The following is a 16,895-nucleotide window of genomic DNA, read 5'->3' on the forward strand; positions in this document are numbered from 1 at the left end:
CCCCCCTTGTGAGGGGCACCCGCCCCCCCCGCCCCCCCCCCCCCCTTGGTACGCCACTGGTACACAGTACTCTATGTGTGGTCTGACTAGCGATTTGTAAAGTGGTAGGACTATGTTCTTATCACGGGCATCTATGCTCCTTTTGATGCAACCCATTATCTTATTGGCCTTGGCAGCAGCTGCCTGACACTGTTTTTTGCAGCTTAGTTTGTTGTTTATTAAAATTCCTAGATCCTTTTCCATGTCAGTGTTACCGAGTGTTTTACCATTTAGTATGTACGGGTGACTTGCATTATTCCTTTCCATTTGCATAACTTTACATTTGTCAGTGTTAAACCTCATCTGCCACTTATCTGCCCAAGCCTCCAATCTATCCAGATCCCTCTGTAGTAGTATACTGTCCTCTTCAGTGTTAATAACTTTACACAGTTTAATGTCATCTGCGAAAATTGATATTTCACTATGCAAGCCTTCTACAAGATCATTAATAAATATATTGACATTCTTTTTTTAACAAATCTAGAACCAGATCTGTACCTCACTTGGATAACCTCACAGTGCCTGAGCTGTTATAGCAAAAGAGCTACAGCAGAAAGTACACATCTCCAAAGAAAGTACACCCTCCGAGCTGCCAGCTTGAAATAAATCCGTTTTGCGGACAAGAATATTCAGCTCTAGTAAAAAAAATCTGGCATGCACATGGCTTGTCTCTGTATTTTGCAGATCAGCGGTTTGGATACCATCATGCAACTTAAAGGGGTTGTGTCACTTCAGCAAATACAAATGTAGCAGCGCTAGTGATAACAGTGGAATTGCGTGAGCGCAGAACGATATCCTGTTTCATTAGCTATGAAGCGCGTAAAAAGAATAGTAAGAAAATTCAGGGTGCAATTTGGGTTTGTAACCAGCAGATGGCGCATGGAAATGCAGTTTCATATGGTAGTATTTCTACTTAATTAAGTAATGAATGAATGGCCCCCTGTGACTTCCCCATCTGAAGCTATCTGCAGTTGATCAACATAAAAATTAAAAATAGAAATATATAAAAGGAGCCATAAAAAATAAAAATTAAAAATAAGAAATAGTAAAAATATGGCATTATTCCGTGGCAATAAATAAAATATCTAAGAGCTACAGTATATTACAAGATATTTTTTCTTTTTTAAGTTGACCCTGGGTGTTCTGGAGCGTATGAAGTGCCGCTCAGCGCTTCTGCTCCAGGCTCCCTCCCTGAAAGGGTAGGGAAATTATATATTTTTTTATATTTTTTTTTTCACTTTTTTTTTCACTTTATTTTTACCCAAACCCACTTGGTTCTTGAATATCCAGTGGGTCTGATGCCTCTATAATACACCACAGTACACTATATAGTGTACTGCAGTGTATTGTGACTTTACACTTAGCCTGATCAGGCTTTGCTATGCCATGGCAAGCCGGAAGCCAGTGAAGGCTCCGGTTGCCATGGTAACCATTGGGACACTGCCACGGCAGCGCAGTGGATCCATGAGGAAGGAAGGTAGCTCCCTCCCTGTTAACTCTTTCCGTACAGCGGTTCCTATGGACCGTGGCATGGATGGGGTAAATGGCTGACATCAGTGCCAGCACCGATGTCGGCCGTTTCAAGCAGAGTGTCAGCTGTATTCTCCGGCCATCCTGGGGATGGGGGAAGGGAGGGGGAGCGGGGGATCAGCCATCCTGAAATGGGGCATTATATATATATATATATATACATATTTAACAAGATTCTGATCCCCACAGAACCCTTCAGCAGGCATTAGGATCGTGTGATTGGCTAGTCTGTACAGACTAGACAAGCAGAGCGATCGCTAGCCCGGGAACAGCGATCTGTTTAGTATATATCTATGTTATACTGTAGCTCTTAGATATTTTATTTAGCACCGGCCCGGGACCGCCCTCATTGGTCCGGGGCCGGTTAGCTGAGATCCATGGCTGTGTGAAACAGCCGGGGTCTCAGCGCTGTCACCATGTCTGCAGATATGGTGACAGTTTAATGCCATGACGTGTATACTCGTCATGGAGCACCAAGTAGCAGTGCTCCATGACGAGTATACACTATACATATACACTATATATGGTTATTTTTTACAAATAGGGCAAGCAGAGTAGGAGTGGGGAAGATGTGGAGGGATGTGTGGAGAAAGGTTGCGGAGGAGGATCGGGTATAGTGTAGTGTAGTGTCATTGCGTACTTTAGGTTAACACTGCCATCTACTGGCCTTGTTGTGTATTGCTGTTACAGTCCGGAGTGAAGGAGGAGAAGTCGCGATTCGTAAGTATCACAATTCGAAAACTGTGATCGCTAGCGATACTACATCTGTAGCATTTATTATGTAGAGAAAGTTAATACAAGGCACTTACTAATGTATTGTGATTGCCCATATTGCTTCCTTTGCTGGATGGTTTCATTTTTCCATCACATTATACACTGCTCGTTTCCATGGTTATGATCACCATGTAATCCATCAGCATTGGCCGTGCTTACACACTATTGAAAAAAGCACCAGCCTATGTGAGCTCTCGCGGTTGCGATAACCAGAGAGGCCAGCACTTTTTCCTATAGTGTGCAAGAATGGCCACTACCTATCCACTATCCACAGGAGCTAGCCGAGGAGCTGCATTGGGTTGGAAATCTCTGGCAATTAATTTAAGGGCAGCACACCCTCATGAACCCCACTCCTACAGAGATTCAGTTGAATATCTTATCAGCTGTATTCAGGATAATAATCGCTGACAAGCAGAGCAGAGAGGTGGATGGAGCAGCTCTTTAGCTCAGTGCACTGAAGTAACTTGTCCTCCTGTGTGATTAGGACATGTTTTGTGTGTACTAATCGGATGGCAGGCATTTTATTTACTCTGATGATTGTTCTCTGGACAAAACGAGCCATTATAACTAATATAAGGTATTTTGGAATATATTTATAATGAAGTAATATTTAAAGGGGTTTTGTCACTTCAGCAAATAGCTTTTTAGCATGCAGATAAAGTTAATATAAAGCACTTACTAATGTATTGGTACTATCCATATTGTTTCCTTTGCTGGCTAGACTCATTTCTCCATCACATTATACACATTTCATTTCCATGGTTATGACCACCCTGCAATTCATTAGTATGGCCATGCTTGCATGCTCTAAAAAAAAAGCGCCAGCCTGTGTGTGTTCCCATGGTCCCGGTCACCAGAGAGGCTGACATTTTTTTCCTATAGTGTGCAAGCACGACCACCATTAATGGAATGCAGGGTGGCCGTAACCATGGAAATGAGCAGTGTATAATGTGATGGAAAAATTAATCCAGCCAGCAAAGGAAGCAAAATATGGGCAATAATAATATATTAGTTAGTGGCTTATATTAACTTTCTCTGCATAATAAATGCAACTTCTTATTTCCTGGAGAACCCCTTTAACTCAAATGATATTTAAAGATGTCCTCGGGGACTGAAATAAGTGAATAAATATTGTTTAATATGATTTGTATTATATCACGCTCAAGTTGTATTTAAAAGAACAGTAAAAAAAAATCCTAAAATACAGAAAAGTAAAAACATTGGCAACGTATATTGTAAATTCAATTCAGACTCAATAGAGTTACATTTTCTTTTCTAGATGGTGCCTTTGTGGCAATTTGTATTCATAATTGCCATGCTTGGCCAAAATTCGTGCCTGTGTTTGGATGTCCTTCATTTAACATAGTTATGGGGTGTGAAATATATCCATGCTGTCTGACAGTGGGGACAAGAGAATTCAAAGTGAGAGACCCCTTGATAATCTGTAGAGTAACATTTAGAGAAGAACATTAGGTTATAAACATTTCACAAGAACAGGGACCTCCTAAGCAGCTATAACTCTTAGACCTCTGCATAATTATTTTTTTGTACATTTAACATACATCTTAAAAGAAATTAGGGTTATAGGTTGCAATACTGAATGACTCCAGATTATTCTAGTGTAGGATTTAATAGCACGATAAATAGCTTGTTCTAAGCTTCTCTTCAACTCTTCTAATTGTTACCTTTATGTCAATTGTAGAATAAAATCGACTTTTGAACTTTAGAGACATGTCCTGTTCGTACTTTTTTTTTCATAATTTCTTTTCAAAAATTGATTTACTAAATCTTAAGCATGTAGATAAAGTGAATAGAAATCTACATTAGATGTTTTAGCATTTTGATTATTTCTAGGGAATGCAAGTATTTACTAAAACAGACACAGCAGAAGAGCTGCCAACTCTCTAAAGGGGGTGTCCAATTTTCTGACGGGAGCCAGGACACCATTCAAAGATTTGATGTTGGACCCAAAGGTTAAAGAGTTTGTCTACTTTCTGGCCACTGTTGACCAATGTTTTTGTAAGATGATTATATGGAACCTACCAATATAGTCTTTAAAATTCTCTGTCATTTTCTATTTTTCATAAGGTATGTTCCCTTGTTCCCATAAAATGTCTACTAGTGAAGGGTCATGTGACCAGGCAAATCAGTCACTCTCCTTCATTCCAATACACTGCACCTGCCATCTGCACTTGCACTGTTGGAAATTTAATAAAGGTGCAGTGTGTTTGAATAAAGAAATCTGAGTGATGTCTGGTCACACGCCCTCCATCAGCGGAATTGAATGAGGCTGAGCTGCAATACTAAGCACAGCCGCTATACAATATGCCTTACTGCGCTTAGTAAGCTGTGAGAAGCAGTGGTGCTCACAGGAATGCCGTTGCCTTCTCAAACAGCTGATCGGCGGTTGTCAGATCCCCACTGATCAGTATGAAATCTGGGAAAACGCTTTTAAGACTTTAAAGTTATGCAAATTATTAGTTCCTTGTACCGAGGGCATTTCCACTTGACTCGGTGCGTACACGATCCACTCCTACACCTTGCCAGCCCCTTCCTAAGACCATTGATTGACAGGCCAAGGCATTGGATACGTCAACTTGCCTGTGTCCCTCTAATTGAGCAAATGCCATGAGATTACGATTTAGCACATGCATAGCACTGTAGTCCCTGCCGCGATGAAAACAAGTCTGCTACACATGTGCTGATTGAAACTGGTGACGTCATCGGCACATGCGTAACAGACTTGTTTAAATCCTGGTGGAGACTGGCACCTTCTCTTACTATTTTGTCAGTATGACAGTGTCACTGGGGTCACTCGGTTCCTCAGGGTGAGTAGCATTTTCATAGGGTGGATTCTGGTCCCACCTTACAAAATGATGATCACCATAATGGAAACCTGAATGATCCCATTAAAGTCAATGAAGTTGTCAACTGCCATTGATGTCTGTCATGTTACTGATCAGGCATGGATGTAATTTTCACTATTCTGCTTTTATTCTGTTCTTTCTCCAGTATTTACATGTGTTAATTGGCTCTCTTGATTAAATATTTCAAGCCATCAGATAATGCAGAGACATAGAAATAATTTTTCACATTTCCCTTTAACAAGAAGAAAATCATGCAGAGAAAAGAAAAAAACTAAAGTAACTGCGGATGTACTGAGCACTGCTATCTCAGTTTGCTTCCGCCAACATCTCTGTAGCACCTCTTCGAGGTGCTGTGACTCATCACCCATGTGCTGTTTTTGCCTGTCGAATACACAATGCTGGTGCTTAACAGCTGTAATGTGCATCATAAATGCTCTGTGATACATAAGTATCTAATGATTTACTCTAAGTTGCTCCATAGTAAAGTTTTTACGCAATAAAAATATTGTCCTTTTACTTTTTCTTACTTAAACTTTTCCAATATCCAACTTTATTAAGAAATAGGGCAACTTGCAAACAGATCTTCAATCCAATATCCAGCTTTGAATATTATTTTACAGTGTATATAGAACACAGTATGTCCCATTATTGTATATGGATTACATAGATGGGGGTCCATTCTTTCTCTATGAGCCAGGATGGAGATTCTCCTTCTCGTGGACTAAAGTGATCTATGTATTACATTGAAAGCTATACATCTGCCACTCCATGGGAAATATCTGGCAGGCTTTGTACTTCCCTCAGCAAAATTAGCTCTGTTTGACATGTCTGGAGCTGGTTTGTGGTAAACAGCTGCTTCTGATGAGACATCATCTCCAGGCTTAGACTGGCACACCAGCAAGGCTGGTGAATCCCTTGATGGGTTCCTAACTAAGAAACTGGCTGCCCTTTTTAAAATTGTCCCACCAGTGCTCAAGCAATGCCTTATATCCTGAATGATGCACAACCTGGTGCACTAATAACCCTCCACCCCTAAGTTGTGCACACACCTGAGGGCCTATACTGGCCTCCAGGAAATGTGACCACTAAGAAGCCCTGATCCAGTGGCAGTGTGGTGATGGGATCAGCATTCAGAAATATTTTATAAGTGATCAAATATTTTCATCACCATCCCTCCTAATGGGACTAAAAAAGTTAAAAATAAAAAATATATAGAATAAACTTCTGTTTTACAGTAATTGCCACCAATAGCCTTTTCATGTCTTAATGGAAGGGTCACTTTCCATTTGGACATGAAAACATGGGCAAGCATTCCCCTTGGGTAATCAGTCCCAGAGCTATTCCTCTCTCACCTTGCTCACTCCCCATCACATATCAGTAAGCAGAGTATCACAGGTAATAGCGACTGTGGCATCTAAGGTGATGGTGAAGGTAATTAAAGGTATGGGGCTCCCACTTTCACCCATCAGTGCCTCACGATACAATTGTGAGGTGCCGATGCTTTTCCTTGGCAGTCATGTGGCCTGACTACGGCTCCCAGGTCTTCCATACGCATGTGCCTATGGAATGCTGATTTTCCCAATTCCCCTCCAAAATACAGAAAACAAACAATAAATTATATGTTCCACAAAATGGTACTAAAAATATAATTCTTTCTCCAAAAGAAGCCCCCATACAGCTATGCTGACAGAAAAATGTAAAAAGTTATGCAACTCTATAAGTGGCTCACCAAGATTTCTTTTTCAATAAAATATTTTTTATTTTGCGCAATCTAAATAGATATATATATATATATATATATATATAGTAAGAGTTAGGTAGCGGGGTGGTCGATGAGCACACTTCCAGGCAACCTCAGTTTTCCATCAACTGTCCAGATTTATTGCCAGCGGGTGGTACATAAAATAAACATAAACAAAATGATATGCCTGTTCGGCTCTAACTATACAATGAGGAACAGTCCTGACTAACCTGGTGCCAGCCTAACACTGGATACCAAACATAACCCTATTGTTTCTACCACCTGCTATACTCACAGAGACTCCAAGCAGTTCTGTCCCCAGGCAGAGAGAGAGAGAGACGTGTCTCCATTCTCAGCCTTATATCAAGCTAGCACACCTGAGTAGTGATTACCTGACAGCCCAAAACCCGGACTGTCCGGATGGAGTGGGGAATACCCTTCTCTCCCAACTCCAGCAACACAGGCCCTAAAACCCCAGTTTATTTTTATTTTTTTGCAGAGAGGTCTGCGTAGACCTCTGCTGAACCTTTCCCTGGTTGCTTTTTAGATGACAGAAGTGAGGAACCTTGGGCACACATAGACCCCGTCCACTACTTCTCCAGACACTCTGTCACAATATATATATATTTTAATTGCATATCTCCGCGTAATCTTGCCAATTCATGTAATAAAGCTAACGTGTTAGTTATTTTGTACATCTACGATGTAAAAAAATTCAAAAACAGCAAAACTGCTGATTTTTCACTGTCTAAAAATTTATAAAAATTAATCAATAAAGTACAGTGTATGTATGTCAAATTAGTGCAAATAAAAAGTAAAACATCTTACAAAAAAAAACAAAGCCTCAAAGTTTTATTGATGGAAAAATAAAAAAGTTATATCTCTTGGAATGCAAAGTAATAAAATATAAAATAAATGAGACATATTTGGTATTACTACTAGTGATGAGCAGTATAGGCAATATTTGAATTCGCGATAATTTGCTAATTTTTGGCCGAATATTCGCCATAAATTCGCAAATTTAAGAATTTGTTTAGTCATTGTTTACTTGATTGCGAAAAATTGGCAATGTAATATATTTGCGATAAATTCACGATTAGAATATTCAACACTATTCGCAAATTCGAATATGTAGCACTATATTATAAATATTTGCAAATTCTCGAAGTAGCGATATTCGCAATTAAAATTCACGATTCGAATATTCACGCTCAACACTAATTACTACAATTGAAATGGTCTGAAAAATAAAGTCATCATGTTATTTATACTACTCAGCACATTTAATATTTTTTACATTCTCCCTGTAAAATAAATAAACTGAATCAATAAATGACATGTACCCTCAAATGGTGCAATTGGAAAAAGCATGCTCTAATATGGCTATGTTAACGGTAAAATACTGTGTCTTGAAGGACTGGAAATGGGCATGTAATACAGTATTTGCAAGTAAATATATAGTGGGCACACAGAGTCTATCCTACGGCTGGGGCCCAGGCACCCCAATCCAACTGAACTCCTGTCATTTCTATCTATTAATGCTAATAGATCACCTGCCCCACTGGCCTAAACTAAGTTGAATTAAGCCAACTTTTCTTTAGCTCTGTGCCATTTAGTTGCTCTGAGAATCAAAATAATACATGGAGGACACTGTAATTCTTATTCAAAAATGTACAAATATATGACTGCCTTATTACAATGCAAGGGTGCACCTTATTAGGCTCTGTTGTCAGATGATCGATGGGATTGAGATCTGGGGAATTTAAGTCAACACCTTGAACTCTGTCGTTTCTTCAGATCATTTCTTTACAATATTTGCAGAGTGGTAGTGAGCTTATTCAGCGCCAAGAGGCTACAACTTCTTCCATTAAATTGCTACAGTGGCAATTCTGTGTGATCATACCAGAGCTAGCCTGCGCTCCTTCATGTGTATCAAAGGGCTTGGGTGCTCATGATCTCAGTTGCAGGTTCACCTGTTGGCTGCTCCTCGATTTGAACCAGTGACCTTTCACTTGGGAATCAACCTAATATGACACTGAGCTATTAGGGAATGTGAGAACAGGTTGTAATTTGTAGTAAACAAGAAGAAAAAGATTGTTCCACCACCAGGAGCAAAACAGTAACAATGCAGTCACATGACAAGAATCTGCATAACTAATCATAAGCTAAATAGCTGCAAGTCCAATTTATGTATGAGATAGCCAAGATGACTGTCTATAAAATGATGGTAGTCTCATGTTCAAAGCTGTAGTGGATGGTGAGATATGAAGCCTGAAAGTCAAAAGTTCAAAACATTGTTACCCTTTTGCTCGTCAGTGTAAAAGGAGGCTCTAGTACCCTGTTGGGCTGCCTTTACCCTGGATAAAAGATGAGACATGGTTGCATGTTGAGGCATGGAGGCATTCAGGTTCCATATGGTATCCTGCATCAAATTTTCCCACATATGTTGCAGTTGGGCCTGTAGATCTTGCACATAGTGATGGGCAAACATCGGCCGGGACGATTCGCGAACGCGATCACGCGAATGCGATCAAATGTTCGCGAACCAAAAGTTTGCGGCGGGCCGCATCAACTTTAATGGCAGGTGAACCTGAAAAACCTTCATGTCATTATTGCAGCCACCCAATACTTACAAGAAGTGCATAAATCATCCCACAACATGGACAGTGACATACCAGGAGGGGATCAATGGCAAAAATTCCCACAAAAAAGATGTATTTTAATCAGGGTCCATTTTTATGCATGTTAAAGGGAAACTGTCAAAAATGTGGCCTTCTGGAGCCTAGAAAATTTTGATTTTAGGCCACGGGAGTACAGGCCCTAAACATTAGGCATTCACTGGACAGAAAACATCAAGTGATTATGTGGCTGGAGGTATATTAGACAGTCATTGGATAACAATTTTACTCCAGGCCAGTGGAATACGGGCCCCAAAAATTATTCATTCAATGTACAGAAAAGAACAAGTGATTATGTGGCTGCAGGTATATTAGATGGTCATTGGATATCAATTTTACTGCAGTCCAGTACAAATAAATGTCAAATACATATGTTTAAAAGAACTAAAAATATAAAATTTGATTAAAAACATGGCTAACAAAATCCCCCCTCTTGAATAAACCCCAAATGATAATAGTTTAAATTCGATAACACGTGGTCGTCACAGGTGTTGAATTCCTCCGAGGCCCCAACAATTAGGCATTAACCGTACAGAAAAGATCAAGTGACTATGTGGCTGGAGGTATAATAGACGGTCAATGGATATCAATTTTACTGCAGGCCAGTGGACTATAGTCCCCAAAAATATTCATTCACTGTACAGAGAAGAAAAATTTATAATGTGGCTGGGGGTACATTAGGCGGTCACTGTATAACATTTTTACTGTTGGCCAGTTAAATTACAGGCCCCAAAAATTATGCATTCACCATACATAAAAGATCAAGTGATTATGTGGCTGGAGGTATAATAGACAGTCAATGTATAGCAATTTTACTGCAGGCCAGTGGACTACAGGCCCCAAAAATTATTCATTCACTGTACAGAAAAGAACAATTGATAATGTGGCTGGAGGTACATTAGGCGGTCACCGTATAACAAATTTACTGTTGGCCAGTTAGATTACAAGCCCGAAAAATTATTCATTCACCGTACATAAAAGATCAAGTGATTATGTGGCTGAAGGTATATTAGACAGTCATTGGATATCAATTTTACTGCAGGCCAGTAGAATACAGGCCCCAAAAATTATGCATTCACCGTACATAAATGATCAAGTGTTTATGTGGCTGGAGGTATATTAGACGGTCAATGGATATCAATTTTACTACAGACCAGTGGACTACAGGCCCCAAAAATTATTCATTCACCGGACAGAAAACATCAAGTGATTATGTGGCTGGAGGTATATTAGACGGTCATTGGATATCAATTTCACTGCAGGCCAGTACAAATACATGTCAAATACATTTGTTTAAAAGAACATAAAATATTAAATTGTATTAAAAACATGGCTAACGAAATCACCCCTCTTGAAAAAACCCCAAATGATAATAATTTAAATTCGATAACATGTGGTCGTCACAGGTGTTGATATCCTCCGAGGTCCCAAACATTTGGCATTCACCGGACATAAAAGGCCTTTTATGCTGCTCTATTTACATAAGACAGGGTTCATTATTTGTTCTGTCTGGTGGCAGATATGTGTGGGCTGGCATGAGGAAATTCAATTAAACGTGGTCGTCACAGGTGTTGAATTCCTCCGAGATCCATGCCTCATTCATTTTTAGAAATGTGAGGTAGTCCACACTGTCGTGAGCTAGGCGAGTGTGCTTATCAGTCACGATCCCCCCTGCTGCGCTGAACATCCTTTCGGACAGGACACTCGACGAGGGGCAAGCCAAAAGTTCCATGGCAAATTGTGCCAGCTCTGGCCACAGGTCAAGCCTGCACATCCAGTAGTCAAGGGGTTCCTTTCTTCTCAGAGCGTCCACATCGGCCATTAACCCAATGTAGTCGGACACCTGTCGGTCTAGGCATTCCCTGAGGCTGGATCTGGAGGGTGGCTGTCGATAGGTTGGCTGAAAGAATGATCTCATATCCAAAGTGACCAACACATCTTCAAACCGCCCTCTTCTTGCATGCGCTGTAGGATTGGTACTCGCACCTGTTTCTCTGTGGGTGGAAATGAAATTCTTCTGCCAGGGCCCGCAAAAGCAGAATGCAGCATTTCTCAAAGCAAGGCCTGGAAGTGCTGCATTCTGACAGCCCTCTGTGATGCTGGTAACATGTCCGCCATTTTGTGTTTGTACCGGGGGTCTAAGTACTTTGCCACCCAGTACTGGTCCTTGCCCTTTATGCTTTTTATAGGAGGGTCCCTCTTCAAACACTGGAGCATGAAAGCCCCCATTTGCACTAAAATGGAAGCGCTGGAGCGGCCTGGCTCCTGCTCATCGCCCAGGAGATTGTTATCCTCGGTCTCCTCCCTCCATCCACGGACAACACCAGGGATCACAGAAAAGTTTAAAGCCTGCTTTTATTGCTCCTCCTTCTCCTCCTCCTCCCCCCAGCCACCATCTTCCCCTGACTTCTCTTCAGACTCCTGCTGACTTGTCTCAGATGGCGTAAACCCCCTGGGAATTCATTCAGCATTGCGACTTCCTCATCCACCTGCTCGTCGACGGCTTGATCAATGACACGACGCAATGAACGCCCCAGAAAGAAGACGTAAGATACTATGTCACTCAATATCTGGCGTTGATACAGACAGAAAGCAAATATAGTTCCAAAAGTATTATTTAATATCTCACAACATGTTGTATAAAATAACATAAAAACACGTTAAAAATACATAAAAATGCACGTATACCCTATTAGGACCACTATGTTAGTTAGTATGCAATTCAATTGTCCTTGTAGGTCATACAAAGTCCATAATGGGTTATACAGTGATAACCAATAGAGGTAGGTACAGTTAATGTTAGTGTGCAGAGCACTATATCGGTTGCAGGTCTACTTTACCGCTCCTAGTAGTCAAATCGTTGCTTGGATATAAATCGCAGGAATCACTACTGTTAGTCGTCCGGCTGTTTAGCTGTGAACTGCGAGCTGCAAGGACCTTTGGAGGCGTGGTTGATGAATCCCCGTATAGCTGAGTATACTCTGACCTTTCAGGACCTGACGGTGGCGTCCCACGTGGTATCGGTCGGATAGGTCAGATGGCTCTTATTTCAAGCGGCTCTTATTTTTTAACCCAATCTACACTCTCAACAGCAACAGGGAGCGCTGTGTGGCAGTGCACCTATTCCACAGTATTATCAGTGAGAGAGCCACCAAACCTTGATTTTATCATGTAAGATACTATGTCACTGATGGCACCCTGACTGCAACTGACCAGTTTGGTGATGTCATCAAATTACCACAGAAGTCTGCATGCGTTGCGCATGAGCAGCCACCACTGGCGCAGTGAAAAAAAAACAAGCTCCCCAGAACCTGTCCTGCCGCAGAGTTTGTACAGGTAGTCGTTAACGGCACGTTTTTGCTGGAGCAGCCTATTAAGCATATACAAGGTGGAGTTCCAGCGCGTCGGGCAGTCACAAATCAGATGTCTGACAGGCAAATGGTGTCGACGTTGAACTTCAGCAAGGCGAGCCATGGCCATGTAATATATTCTAAAATGGCCAGAGATTTTCCTGGCCTGCCACAAGACGTCCTGGGCCCTGGGGTATTTGGCAATGAATCGCTGCACGACTAAGCTCAGGACGTGTGCCATGCACGGAACGTATGTCATTTTGCCCTGTTTCAGCGCACTCAGCAGATTGGCACCGTTGTCGCACACCACTTTACCAACTGTCAAATTGAGTGGGGTTAGCCACTGATCGGCCTGTGACCGCAGAGCTGAAAGCAGTGCAAGACCAGTGCGGCTCTTGGCTTCCAGGCACAACAGCCACAGCACAGCATGGCAATGTCTCACCTGGTACGTCAAATAGGTTCTGGGGAGCTGGGGGGGTGCAGCGGAAGAGGCGGTAGCAGTGGAAAAAGAGGAGTCAGCTTAGGAGGAGGAGACGGAGGATGGAGTAGGAGGAGAAGAAGAAGAGGCAGGCCTGCATGCAATCCGTGGCAGTAACACCAAATCCACATGGGCGCCACGGGTTGCATGCTTGACAGCCGTCAGAAGGTTCACCCAGTGGGCAGTAAAAGTTATGTACCTTCCCTGCCCATTTTTGCTAGACCACGTGTCTGTGGTCAGATGTATCTTGGCACCGACACTGTGGGCCAGAGATACATTCACTTGCCGCTGAACATTGCCATATAGCTCTGCGATTTCCTTCTGGGAGAAATATTTTCTTCCGAGTCCACCAATTTATATGGCAGTAGTTGGCGGGCTAGCAGTTCTGACAAGCCAGCGGTCAGCCGTTGGGCAAGAGGATTATCCGGCATCATAATTTTTTTACGCTCGAACATTTGGGCCACGGAAGCCTGCCTTGTGCCAGATGAACGTGATGACGGCACGGTGGAAGGTGGAGTGGAGGACAAATGGGAGGAGAGAGGAGAATGAGAAGAGGCAGGATGTGGAGCGCTTGGAGTGTGGCTTTGTGGGTTATGACGACGTTTCTCCCACTGGGCTCCGTGATGGGAGGCCAGTTTGCCTTCTTAAGATGGTTGTCCCTAGGTGAGTGTTGGGCTTACCGCGACTTATGCGTTGACAGCACAGGCTGCAGATGGCAACACTATTGTCAGCAGCTGACACGTTAAAAAAAGAGATCTCAGAGTAGGCAGCAACAGCAGGGATCTCCCTCCTCGGGCTGATCTGGGTACTGTCGTCAGACCGCTGGTTGGCGGCCGTTGCTACCTCTTCTTCCTTATCCGTTTCCAAGAATGGCTGTGTATCGGTAAGGTCTGGGAATGGATAGGAAAATAATTCCTCTGACTCGAGTGGAGGGGCTATGGTGGTGGTGGTGTCTTTGGGGATGCACACAGCAGAGAGTGAGGAGGGTGCAGAAGCGGAAGGCTGAGTGAGCCACTCAACCAACTCTGGTGCATCCTTTGACGTAATCGCACGCACCTTCTCCAACTTCCCACTTAGGCTCCGGCCTGGTGCCCCTGCCCGACCCCTACCACCCCTGTGGAATGGCCTGTGACAAAGTCCCTATAGAAGAGCAGTATTTGTGGAAGCAGGTATATAGAACCCCTTAATAAGTTTTTTTGGGGGCAACTGGTATATCACACCAATTGCAATTAGTTGTTCCAATAGCGTTTGACCCTCTGTATAGGTGCGGTATCTCAGCAGAACCGCATACGAATGCTGCACAATACAAATGCACTATATAGGAAGTATATTATAGGTATATCACACCCCTGCCTCAATCAGTTTTTTTGGGGGGCAACAGGTATATCACACCAGTTGCAATTAGTTGTTCCAATAGCATTGGTCCCTCTGTATAGCTGCGGTATCTCAGCAGAACCGCACACACATTCTGCACAATAAAAATGCACTATATAGAAATTATATTATAGGTATATCACACCCCTGCCTCAATCAGTTTTTTTGGGGGGCAAAAGGTATATCACACCAGTTGCAATTAGTTGTTTTTAATAGAGTTGGTTCCTCTGTATAGCTGCGGTATCTCAGCAGAACCGCACACAAATGCTGCACAATGCAAATGCACTATATAGAAATTATATTATAGGTATATCACACCCCTGCCTCTATCAGTTTTTTGGGGGGGGCAACTGGTATATCACAACAGTTGAAATTAGTTGTTCCAATAGCTTTTGTTCCTTTTTATAGCTGCGGTATCTCAGCAGAACCGCACACATCTGCTGCACAATACAAATGCACTATAATATACTTTCTGTGTTTAAAGTATATTATAAGTATATCACACCCCACAGTATGTCACACTCATCGATAGCACACCTATAACTGTCATTAAAAGAACTTTTGTGGCCCTATTAGCTAGCGTTTGGTGTCCCTAACAGTCTGTTCCTGCTCCACACAGCAACCTCTCCCTACACTGGCAAAAGACTGAATGTAAAATTGCGGCCAGATCGGGTTTATTTATAGGGTAGGGGGTGTGTCCATGTGCTGAAACGTCTCAATTGGCTGTCCTGTCCCACCTAATGGCTTGCCATATGTTTGCTTTTTGGTGAACTGCGAATGAGCAACGTATGCCGCGAAATGACCGCTGGGCGAACCGCAAGGCCATCTCTACTTGCACACCCATAGGTTGCTGAAGCTGGCGTCCCAGCTGATCCCATAAATGCTCAGTTGGTGAAAAATCTGGCAAGCGGGCAAGGCAAGGAAGTGTTGCAATATCGTGGAGACATTTATGGGAAACCCTTGCTGTGTGTGGGCAAGCATTATCCTGCTGAAAAATGGCAGTTGGAAGTCCTGCCATGAGAGGCAACAAATGTTGCTGTAGGATGTCCTGCACATATAGCTGACCTGTTATTGTCCCCATATCATTACTAGGGGTGGCTGACTGTTGTTTATGCAGTACCCCAGAAAGGGGGCACCACAAATGAACCCCCTTTCATTATTTCTTATGGCTAGCTTTCCATGTTCCCATTTTAAAAAATTCCTCCTTACTAAGTATTGTATTTATGCAACTGTTAACTCATATTACATTTGATGCTTTTTCCCTGGTTTCCAGCAGGTGGCGTAGATCTGGCAGATTCCTAGAGACAAGAATGGAACTAACCATTCTATTCTTTTCCCCCCTTTGGGCAGAAGTGGGCTAACCTGCTTCCCTCCAAGGGAGGGGTTTTCCAGGAAGCTGTAGTTTGTTAAAGCTCATTGAACAGATAACAGACCTAGGCCATATAGGAACCAAGAGAAGCATTTGGACCAACTGCCGCAACCTTGTACCCTGCTGGTACCAAGTGGAGTGAATTCCAACCAAGTAAAGAAACATTTTGTATTACCAAGTTAATTCAGTAAACTACATCCAAGCTTGCCAGACTGGACTTCTTTGTCTACTTCAACTCAATTATTGCAGCAAACCACCCCCAGCCCTGCGTTAGGACCACCGTGACACAAGGACACTACACTAGGGCATATTACACCACTCGCAGACCTCAACATGAATATATTTGGGCTCCAGGGGGCATCCTTTGCATATGCAATGGCCCCCCAGTTCATCACACCAGCAATTGGGGCCGTGTGTTTCTACACTCTAGAGGCAGGATTGATGGTCTCACCACAAGGCCTTCATACTCATACCCAACTGTCATGGATCTGAAACATAACCTGGATTCTTTGCTAACAATGATACGTTACAGTCCATAACAGTCCAGGTTTATCGATCATGACACCACTGCAAACAAAAGAGATGGTGGCTGGCTGGCAATGGCAGTACACATAATGGGCACTGTGACACCAAATTTCCTTCTGTTAAGTTCAGGACCAGGCAGAGACAGCGTGGGTTATGAAGGTGCCACCAGT

The sequence above is a fragment of the Bufo bufo genome, chromosome 4 (genome assembly GCF_905171765.1).
Source record: "Bufo bufo chromosome 4, aBufBuf1.1, whole genome shotgun sequence".
NCBI classification, from domain to species: domain Eukaryota; kingdom Metazoa; phylum Chordata; class Amphibia; order Anura; family Bufonidae; genus Bufo; species Bufo bufo.